Here is an 11,529-nt window from a genome sequence, read left to right on the forward strand (position 1 = left end):
AGTCACTTGGACCAATGTTCCTCCAGGAGTCCAGCCAGTCCAAGGAAACCCTAAGAACCAACGAGTTCTGAGCCTTTCGGGAGGGAAGCTGGTCTCATCCTAGGAAGCTGACAGTCCACCTCTAAGTAAACGAGACTCTTCAACCCCGGGGTGCAAACTGGAGCCCCCAAATGGGCCACTTCTCAGGGCTTCTCAGTTCTCAGGGTGACTAGTTCACGGCACACACTCTATGCCACACACCACGTTAGGTATGAAAGCATGTCGTGGTAAACAAACACACCTATAGGCACGTTTTCAGCAAAAAGGCCTACACACAGTCATCACTTCACACTTTGATGACTGTCAACGAGAAGAGAGTCCTGGGTGTAGGCAAGGGACCTCTCATACAGTGCTGGTGAGAATGTAAACTGGTGTGTCCACTGCGGCAAACAGTATAGTGGTCCTCAAAAAATGAAAACAGAGTTACCACACGATCTGGCAACCTCACTCTTTAGCATATACCCAAAGAAAACAAAAAACATTAATTCAAAAAGATATATGCACCACAATGTTCCCGGCCGCATTATTTGCAATAGCCAAGATACAGAAGGAACCTAAGTGTCCATTAACAGAGGAATGCATAAAGATGATGTGGGGTATACACACAATGGAATACCATTCAGCCATAAACAGATGAAATGTTGCCATTTGCAGCAATGTGGATGGACTTGGAGGGCATTATGCCAAGTGAAATAAGTCAGACAGAGACACACTAGAGAATGTAACAAAAAAGAAGCCAACTCACAGATATAGAGAATAAGCCAGTGGTTACCAGAGGGGAGAGGGAAGGGGTAACAAAAGGGTAAGTGATTAAGAGGTATAAACTATTAGGTATAAAATAAGCTACAAGAATATACTATTCAACATTGATGATACAGTCAATATTCTATAATACTAATAACTATAAATGGAGCATAACCTTTAAAAATTATGAATCATTATATGGTTCACTTGTAACGTATATAATATTATACATCAACTAGACTTCAATTTATATATGTATTAAAAAAAAAAAAAGAGTCCTGGAAGAGAAAATAACAGAGGGATCTTACAAATTTAAATTGGGGCTTCTAAACCAATTCTGACTCGATCACCAGGCATGTGCGTGCCGAGTTGCTTCGGCTGTGTCCGACTCTCTGCGATCCTATGGACTACAGCCCACCAGGCTCCTCTGTGGCTGGGATTCTCCAGGCAATACTGCAGTGGGTTGCCATTTCCTTCTCTGGTGTATCTTCCTGATCCAGGGATGAACACATCTCTTGCACTGGCAGGCAGGTTCTCTACCACTAGCGCCACCTGGGAAGCCCAGGCAGGGACTGCTACATTCCCAGCTGCAGGAACTTCTTTTCTGTCAGCTCTCTGTGGCTCTGTGACACACCCTACACTTCAGGAGACCACACCTGCTGTCCAGGGAGATGTCACACACCCATTCAGAAACAAGAAGACATGCCATTGTATGAAAAATAAATGCTTAGGTGACACAGAGATAGTATATTTTTAAAGCATACGAAGCACAAAGGCTGTTACATGTTAGATCTCAATAAATGGTACTTACGATCGGAGAAGGCAATGGCACCCCACTCCAGTACTCTTGCCTGGAAAATCCCATGGATGGAGGAGCCTGGTAGGCTACAGTCCCTGGGGTTGCTAAGAGTCGGACACGACTGAGCGACTTCACTTTCACTTTTCCCTTTCATGCACTGGAGAAGGAAATGGCAACCCACTCCAGTATTCTTGCCTGGAGAATCCTAGGGACGGCGGAGCCTGGTGAGCTGCCGTCTATGGGGTCGCACAGAGTCGGACACGACTGAAGCGACTTGGCAGCTTGGCAGCACGATCACTTCATTATGATCAGAGGACACCCTGAGTGCTGTCCACAATACTAAGTACCAAACTTTAAGAGGCTGGATGGGGAGGAAGGCTTTTCAAACATGTCACAAAATCCACAAGCCACAAGCTACTACATGGTGCCTAGCAAGCACTAAGAGCTCAGACAAAGGTCAGCTGTCAAGAAATGTGAATGAAAACTACGGTGAGGTGGCAAAAAAAGTTTCTGATAACCCATCCTATTGGTAAAAAAAAGAAAAGACCCTCAAATACTGCTGACTGGCATGTACAAGGGTACAACCCCTACACAGACCAATTTGGTAATCACCATCAGAATTTACATTATATATAACCTTAGGTCCAGCAACTCTACTTCTAAAAACTTGTACTAAACAAAAACTGGAGCAGTAGTTCTCAACCTGGGGCAATTGATTCTACCCGCCTTGGGACCATTCGGTAATGTCTGCAGACAGGAACCAAAAGAGAGACACTAGGATTTGAATCCTAACTTGATCCCTTTCCTGTCTGTGTGTGCCCGTATGTATGTGTGCTCTGCTCGCCAGTCGCGTCTGACTCTTTGGCGACCCTGTGGACTACAGCCCACCAGGCTCCTCTGTCCTTGGGATTCCCCAGGCAAGAAGACTGGAGTGGGCTGCCATTTCCTCCTCCAGCAATCTTCCCCACCCGCGGATCGAACTCCCGTCTCCTGTAGTGGCAGGCAGATTCTTTACCACTCATCCCGCTGGGAAGCCCAGTCTGTTATTTTGGGTAAATTACTTAAATTTCTTTAAGCTTCTGTTTAACAACTACCAAAAAAACTGTTCACTTTTCACAGTGCCTAGAACAAGGTAAATGTTCAAAACACATCAACTATTATTACTACTATGCTAAGTTCCGGTTACTACAGAGAAGGGGCACTGGAAGGTGTTTCCCAGTAAGTCATGACGTAACGCTAAGGGGAAATCTGTTTTCGACACTACTGTTGCAGCAAGGTGTTTACAACCCCGAAAATGGCTAGAGCAAGTCACACTTTATTAGTCAATCACTGACAATTCTAATCCAAGCTCTTCTAACGGCTTAAATTATTGAGCCTTGGAAGAGTTATGTGACTCAGACGAGCCGCGAAGCTGGCCTGTGAGAGGCAGGACGACACCTCAGATCTGCGTCCCCCTCGAGGGGCCTTTCTGTGCCCTGGGCTGGCCTCTCCTTTGCTCTGGGGCAGGGATCCACTTTTCCGAGTTTACCCGGTCAGGTCACACACCAGCAAATGCCCCCATTTTGATGTGATGGTGAATAAAGGCACGCACACAGACAAAATGTACGCTGGGGTGAATCTGATGTCGAGCGTGTCAGAGTAGAGGAGTGTAAGAAACTTGCTTGAGTAGGACGCTGCTGCTCAGGAGGCAAGGTGTAAACACGTTTCCAAGGAGATGGGCAGCCCAGAGCTGCTAGGTGAAGCAAACCTGAACTGCTGAAAAACGAGGGATACGCTTACAGCCGACAGCAACCCTGGATAAAACAGATTGTCTCAGACAAAGCCAGGATATGTCAGGCTCAAGGATGATTCAACTTACTGGGAAGAAGACAGGAATATGGTCAGCTTCAGGGTCATGGTCTTAACTAAGGTCATCCTCAGTTAAGGCCTATATACTTTCTCCTTGCCCAGAAAGGTCTCATGTGAGTTGGATCTTGGTAATAAGTAACGTGGAACCAAGTTCAACATAAAGCAATATCATCAGAAAAGAAAAAAAGGACAAAGATACAGGCCACATTACTTTTCTGGGGTCATCAGCTGAAGAAAGGACAATTTGATTTGCTGGGGCTATAAGACCCTGAACACTGCTCTCAGAACTCCATTTCAAAATTGGTGCTTTGATATCTGAGTATTGTATGTGTAATTGGAAGCAACTTCCTGTCCTTCTTTTTTCAAGACCTTTGTGTCTGGTTTATTTTACTTGGCATAATCCCTTTGAGAACCATTCAGCTGCTGCCCACGTCAGTCCCTACTGCCGAACTGTTGCCCTGGGTAGAACAGGCCACAGCTTCTTTACCCACTCACCCAGCAATTGGTCCTTCCAGTCAGGGACTGTTACAAATAAAGCCGCTACCTACCAGCCATGTAAGGACACACACTTTCACTTCTCCTGGGTAAATACAAATACCTAGGAGTGGAATGAGGTAGCATTTAGCTTTTGATGAAACTGCCAAACCAGTTTCTCAACTGGTTGGACCATCGTGTGTTAATTCTTGCCAACAGTGTCCAAAAGTTTCATCTGTTCTACATCCTCACCAACAGTTGTTACGATCGATCTTTTTAACTTTAGACAGGCTAATGGATGTGAGGTGTTTATCTCAGAGTTTTGTGTTTCCCTCGTGACCAACGATATGAAGTATCTTTTGTGTGCTTACTGGCCATCTGTATGTTTTCCCTGGTGAAGAGTGAAAATCTTTATTTTTTATTGGGTTATTTTATTATTAGTCTTCCCTGGTGGCTCAGAGGTTAAAACGTCTGCCTGCAACGCAGAAGACCTGGGTTCGATCCCTGGGTTGGGAAGATCCCCTGGAGAAGGAAATGGCAGCCCACTCCAGTACTCTTGCCTGGAAAATCCCGTGGACAGAGGAGCCTGGTGGGCTACAGTCCACGGGGTCGCAAAGAGTTGGACACGACTGAGCGACTTCACTTCACTTTCACTTTATTATTGAGTTTTGTCACTAGCCATTTTTTAAAAGTCAAGCTCCCTCACTCCTATGACTAAGCAGTCTTACTTAAAATGAGAAAGCATTTCATCACAAAAGCAAAATCTGTGAAACATGGGACTTCTTTGTTCAACTTGCCACAAGGCTGAAACAACCCTAAATATGCCAAGAGAAATCACTGAAACAGGAAAGAAAAAAAAAAACAAACTCATGACCAAAACCACAAACTTGGACTTCCCTGATGGCACAGTGGATGGGAATCTGACTGCCAATTCAGGGGACAGGGGTTCGATCCCTGGTCTGAGAAGATTCCACATGCCGTGGAGCAACTAAGGCTGGGCCCCACAACTGCTGAAGCCCGAGCTCTAGAGACCACGCTCTGCAACAAATAAGCCACCGCAATGAGAAGCCTGTGCGCTGCAACGAAGAGCAGCCCCCGCTCACCGAAACTCGAGAAAGCCCGCTGACACAATAAAGACCCAGTGCAATGGAAAAAAAAACTCTAACCTCAAACCTGCATTCTACCAGGAACATAAAACGCTCTTTCATCTCTGTGTTCAGTTGACAGTGATTCTGTGCTGTCCGAAACAGCAGCCACTAACCACGTATAACCCCTGAGCACTGGGGAACACAGATAGTCGAAATAGAGATGAGATGTAAAAACAGACACTGGAATTTCAATGATTTAGGGTGAAAAGAGAGAGGAATGTAAAAGATCTCATTAAAAGCGTGTATGTTACCGAAACATATACATTACTGTATGTAAAATTAGACAGCCAGTGGAAATTTGCTGTATGATGCAAAGAGCTCAAGTCTGATGCTCTGTGACAACCTAGAAGGGTGAAACGCAGGGGAAGGTAGGAAGGAGGTTCAAGAAGGACACACACGTGCACTTACGGCTGATTCACGCTGACGTGTGGCAGAAACCAACGCAGTACTGTAAGCAATTATTCTCCAATTAAAAACAGATCATTTAACAAAGGGCTTGTATGTTGATTACATGTTGAAGAGACAGTCTGGATAATTTGGGTTAAATTATTAAAATTATTTCACCTGTTTTACTTGGCACTGACCACAAACTTTTAAGGCAGACCCTGAAGATAATGAAATCTCCAACTGGTAAGGAAAAAAACACACGTATAGTATCTTCCCCTCCCTATTCCTCTGAGGTGTGAACAGAACCATGCAAAGGAAGGGGCTAAGAACTGGACTCAGGAGTCCAATCTGAGGTTGGACGCTCAGCTCTGTTCCTCTCTGCTCTGTGTGACCGTCAATAAGTCATTCACCTTCTGTGAATTTAAGTCCCCTCACTGTTTTTTTGGTTTGTTTTTCAATTTAAAAAGTCAACAGAAGTGTACTATATGCCTACGTTTTACAAAGTACTTTTCTGCAATTGCAGATCTTGAGCTCACTGTTTAACAGGAAGCAAACACCCTAACAATTCTTATGCACGACAAAATAAAAAGAGCGCCTCAACAGAGCAGGCAGCCTCCATATGGCTGATGGTGCGTGCATGTCCATGTTTTATAGCAAAGAGTGCCTTAAAGGACTTATGAGGAACCCCAAGCACTGATAATGCTCCTCCTAACTCTAAAATTCATTCCTCATGCTACAGTAAGCGTTATTATACAGGACACTGATGACACTTACTCAGGTACCCACCCCGCCATGAGCCTAATGATACAGTAAGAAGTAAATGACCTGCCATGATGAGGTTCTGTTTTACCTAAAGAAACAATTCTGCAGTACAGCTCAAGCTTGACCAGGACCATATTCTCCAGCACACACCACCTTTGCCCCTCAAAAAACAATTCCTCCCAACCACCCCATGTCTTCAGGGTAATGATTTACCAAGATACCCAGATGTTGTTCACTGGAGCCGCATTTCCGTAAGCTAGATGTGCATGATAATTACTGTATTTAGGTCACAAACTCACAGAAGAAAAGTCCATCCTGAAAGTAAACTTATAAACTTAAGTCATATCATACAAACTGAACTTATAAGCAAACTCAGAGAAGTCTACATACAAGAATTCACAGCATCCTTTGGGCAGCATTTAAGGGTAAAAAAAATTAAGGCCCAGGTACTGAATTTACCTGTCTTACTTGAGACAAGGAAACTTAATTGGATAAAGTATGCTAGAAAATGCAGATTGTTTTAAAAGAAAAAAAGTTTAACCTATAACGAATGCAGTGCTGGATTCTTATCTGCTCATGTCAAGGAAGGATGTTTTATGGGAGGGTGCTTTTGTTTTCGATGCTAGCAAGAGCATAACATCAAGTGTAAGTAAGTTAGTTATTCAGTCGTGTCCAACTCTTTGTGACCCCACGGACTGTAGTCCACCAGGCTCCTCTGTCCACGGGATTCTCCAGGCAGGAATAGTGGAGTGGGTTGCCATGCCTTTCTCCAGGGGATCTTCCCAACCCCGGGATCAAACCCGGGTCTCCTGTGTTCCAGGCAGATTCTTTACTATCTGAGCCACCAGGGAAGCCAAGGGTAACTCCCCTTAAAAATCATTCCAGTTTCTCTTAGTCATGCTTCATTAAATAGCTATGAGTGTAATCTAAATCTTCATGTTTGTTCTCATTCTCAATCTGGAATTCCACTTTTAAGGTCAGCATCTTCCCACGTTTCCTCAAGGCTATGATGAGAACTCCTCAGTTTGTCCCAAGTCTAGCTTGAGAAATAATTTAAGGCCTATCCCAAAGTTTCGTTATTCCAGATTTTGGCAGAAAGGATCATATTTGCCCACCCTAGCCCTTCATCGGAAGAGTTTTCAATCACAGCCCTTTCACACTTGTCTCTTTTCCAGAGAACAGGCCCACAGGCAAGCAGCAGGGTACAGGAGGAAGACTAGATGTGGCCTCGGGAGATGTCTTTTCCAGCCTCAGTTCAGCCTCTCACGCTCCCTGCCGATGAGGACAAGTCACTGAACCTCTCTGGGCCTTGAGGGCTCATCAGAAAGGAAAGTTAAGATGCTCCGGAAGCTCTCATCCACACCTTTTGTTTTAACCTGTCATCCAGCTGCTTCATTATTTTAGATGCCTTCTCCTATCCTTCTCCAATGCCATTACGCGTTTCTGAGTTGAAGGCCTTGTAACGGTGGACTCAGTCCCAATGCAAAGTCATAAAGTAAGATTTTTACTCTGACTCTCAAGCTACTTTTGAAATCAAGGGTTTATCCCAGAGATACAGAGGTGGCGTGAGGGGGATGAGACAAGCTCCGTCATAGGTGAGCTCGTGAGTCTGGATGAGGCATACACGCTGGTTCACTGCTCTGTCTACTTCTCTGTTTGAAATTCTACATAATCCAAGACTGAAAAAAAAATCGTTGTGAAAATGAGAAAAGAATCTAGAAATGGCATTAACACAGGGCTCTTTTTCTACAATCTTTGGTCTAAGGATAAGTGCTTTTCATGCCATTTCTCTTGGTTTGAGGTATAATCTACACGACACGGAACTAAGCAGAGGTACTCGAACTTCAACCAAAATTAAGGGAAATGAACCAGAAAGGGAAATTCCTCAACGGATCTCAGTAAAGTTATTCATGAGCAGGTCCACATGGCACAGAGACTTTCCCTGGGCGGTGAGGCACTAAGGAACGGTATGGAGCTGTCTTCCACAGAAGTGTGGTGTTTCATACGGTGTACATTTTCCCTAACTTTTCAACAGCAAAAGTTAAAAACCCTCGGTGACACGGTAAGCGAGGAAATAAACTAACTCCTCTGGTAGGAGGATGCTTCGCGGGGCGTGAAATCAAAACGGAAAGCCAAGGATTTCGAGGCTTGAGAAATCCCCAAGAAAAGCAAAATGGGGCTCCTTTGGGTATCAAAAGCGGAAAACCGATATCCGGGGGCCGCCTCAGCCGTTACGGCGAAGGCGGCTCCCCGCGACCTCTCACGCCAGGGACGCGAGGGCGCGGGGGCGCGGGCCCGCTCCCGGACGGAGGGCGCGGCGGGGACGGGCGGGCCGCTCCACCGCCCGGAACCCCCCCACCCCGGCAGCGGCAGTGGTGCCTCCCGACGCCGGGGCGGCGCAGGGAGAGGGCGGTCCCCCGACCAGGCCCTCGCGGGCACCCACCCAAGCCCCCAGCCCCGCTAGAGGCCCGTGACCTTCAGGAAGCGGCCGGCCGCTCACGACTCACCAAGCGCGAGGCTCCGGGCGCCAAATCCCTCCGCGGACCGTCCCTCCCGCCCTCGCCCGCCGCCGCTGCCGCTGCCGCCGCCGGCCCCAGGCGTGCGTAAGGACGTGCGCGCGCCCGCCCTTTGTCTACGCCGCCTTGACGTAAACCTCGCGTCTCAGCCCCACCCCTGCCCGCCGCCGTCTAACCTCACGCCCCGCACCCACGCACCGGCGCGCGCCCGGCCGGGCTGGGCGTGGCCCCGAGGGGCGGGGCGATAGGGGGCTGGACGCCGGGAGATGAGCAGACGGGGCGCCGAGTGGTGGGCCAGGGAGGCGGGGCCCATGTGTGGGCGGGGCTTCGAGGGGCGGGGCGCGGGGAGACTGGCCGACCGGGACCCGAGTGGTGGGCCGGGGAGGCGGGGAGGCGGGGAGGCGGGGAGGCGGGGAGGCGGGGAGGCGGGGAGGCGGGGAGGCGGGGAGGCGGGGAGGCGGGGAGGCGGGGAGGCGGGGAGGCGGGGAGGCGGGGAGGCGGGGAGGCGGGGAGGCGGGGAACCGAGGGGGCGGTGCGGGAGGCGGAGAGGCGGGCTGCCGCGTCGCTAGCTCCGAGTGGGCGCGCCCAGAAGCTGCGGAGCTGCCAGCTGGCGGGCGAAGACCGCTGCCCCCACCGGGCTAGCTGCTGCAGAGAACAATATTGAGCGCCCTGGGCGCTCCTGGCGTGTGCCTCCCCGAGACTCCTGCTCTAATAAGGGGAAAGTGAAAAAGTGAAAGTGAACTCGCTCAGTCGTGTCCGACTCTTTGCGACCCCGTGGACTGTAGCACACCAGGCTCCTCCATCCATGGGATTCTCTAGGCAACAAAACTGGAGTGGGTTGCCATTTCCTAAAGACGGGTCTCCACGCTTTAGACGGGTCTCCACGCTTCTGCGCTGCGCCAGGGCCTGAATACTGGGTGCTTCGCCCTAGAAACACTCGTTGTAGGTTCTGAAGAGAGTGAAATCAGCCCTGATTAGCTGAAAGAGGCTTGAGTCACCAAATGGCCTTGTCATCTTGGGGCCGTCGTGAGTATACAGTGAGATACAGATCGCTTGCGGTCGGCACGCTCAAGAAATGCTAGCTGTCATCACCACCACCACCACCATCAGAGTCTCCTTTGCCAGTTAGCGAAAAGCCAAGGAGTTCAAGGGTTGGTGTAGGCATTTCCGAGTCCCTTCGAAGCTGCAACTTTCCAATGTCTACCTCAACTTGGAACCAACCTCTCTGCTAAAATCTGGTTACTGCCTGCTGGAGTTTGCACGTGTTTTTCTTACCATGTCTTCAAACTTCAAACGCCTGACCCGAGCTTATATCATCTATACTAAAGTTGATCCTCCTTTTTAAAAAATTAGCCCTTTCCTTCTTAAAAGGTCAAGCCCTCTCTCCTAGTTTATTCTGCACACTGCTGTCAGATTGCCAATCCACGCTAAATGATCTGACAGTGGGTCTTGAGGGTAACGTCCACATTCTTTGACCTCAAAATTGACATATGAGAATGATGGCTTTGCTCCCAGACACTGGGCTGCTCCTCCTCATGCTAAATGCTACCATACCTGTGGGACTTTTCCCGAATTCACTAACTCAATCATTTGTCCATTCATTTAACGAACTTTGGTCCCAGTGGTGCAAAGCTGAATAATGCATGGCTATGTCTAATCTTCAACTAGATTAAGTTCTGTAAAAGAAGAAACTGGACATCATCAGTGTCAGGGATCGGGCTTTAAAGTGGCCACCACCATCATAACTGCTTTTGGGTTCTGAAATCTGCTCTCCTTTCTTGACCCAGGATCAGTCAAAACGTAGAAGTTGTCCATACACCTGCTTTGCTCATATGCATTCGTGTTCTTCACAATTCTCACCATACACTGCAGTTCTTTGTGCATAGTAATTCTGAAATTTAAAAATATTTTATATATACTAGAGAATGAACACAAATGCTGTTGATCGATTCTCTGCCCAACCAAATAGTAGACTCAGTTGTTGGTTATCAGCACACACATACACACACACACACACACACACACGTGAGAATAGACACACACATTCCCTGGGACTGTCTCTTGTGTTCAGGAAGGTAATCAAACTTCATTCCAAAGAGGAAGCCAATAAGAACTGGGTTAATATAATTCCCTTAGGCTCCAAAGTTTTGTTTGCAAAGGCTGATAATCTGGGCACATCTCTGTCATGGTCATTTCTAGGCAGGAGGAATACAAATGGGAGGAAGAAAATGAACAAGGAATGCTTGAAAAATTAGACACAAAGTAGGCTTACCTACAGAGGATGCCTGTTGCCGAAAGCATGATCAGGCTTATATCCAACAGCAAACCACTTGTCACTGTGAATTTATACTTTTAGATTATTATTAAAGGTATTTTCACATTCTAGAATGAGCATACTCTCGTACTACAAAAACTACATGAGTAATTTTAAAAACCTGATGAAGGATAGTCCTTTAAGAGTTGGGGATTACAGGGCTCAGGGGCTCAGTGAGAAGTTTAATAACCTCCCATACCATCCTAACTTTGAGCTCATTTCCCAAAATGAGCCTCTACAATCACTGCATTTGCTGTGTGTGTGACACATGATCCTACGAACTGGGAAGATACTTCGTTCAAAAGATACTCTTTCTCCCAGTACAAACATCCCGCAAGTGTGCTGTATACCTGCTCTCCTCCTATCCAGGTCACCTGCTGTGTGTGCAAAGCCTTTGACATTTATTGAGAGGTGAATCCTCAACTTGAAACATTGATTTCCAACCCTCAAGAGGAAATGTCAAATTAAGCAAAAGTTGGGTTCTTTTAAACAACTGTA

The 11,529-nt window shown here is 47.3% G+C and overlaps 1 protein-coding gene across 2 annotated transcripts in view; it reads right to left on the reverse strand.

Moving 5' to 3' along the window:
- Positions 1-8,818, reverse strand: part of GPAT4 (glycerol-3-phosphate acyltransferase 4) — a 30,754-nt gene extending 21,936 nt beyond the window's left edge. For both annotated transcript variants that reach the window (XM_081519239.1, XM_081519240.1), the window contains exon 1: positions 8,709-8,818. The gene's annotated coding sequence lies outside the window, so the exon portion shown is untranslated. The remainder of the gene's footprint in view (positions 1-8,708) is intronic.
- Between the last annotated feature and the right edge of the window lie 2,711 nt (positions 8,819-11,529).

Source organism: Giraffa tippelskirchi, chromosome 8 (assembly GCF_054371585.1).
Source record: "Giraffa tippelskirchi isolate mGirTip1 chromosome 8, T2T-mGirTip1v1.2.pri, whole genome shotgun sequence".
In the NCBI taxonomy this organism is placed as follows: Eukaryota; Metazoa; Chordata; class Mammalia; order Artiodactyla; family Giraffidae; genus Giraffa; species Giraffa tippelskirchi.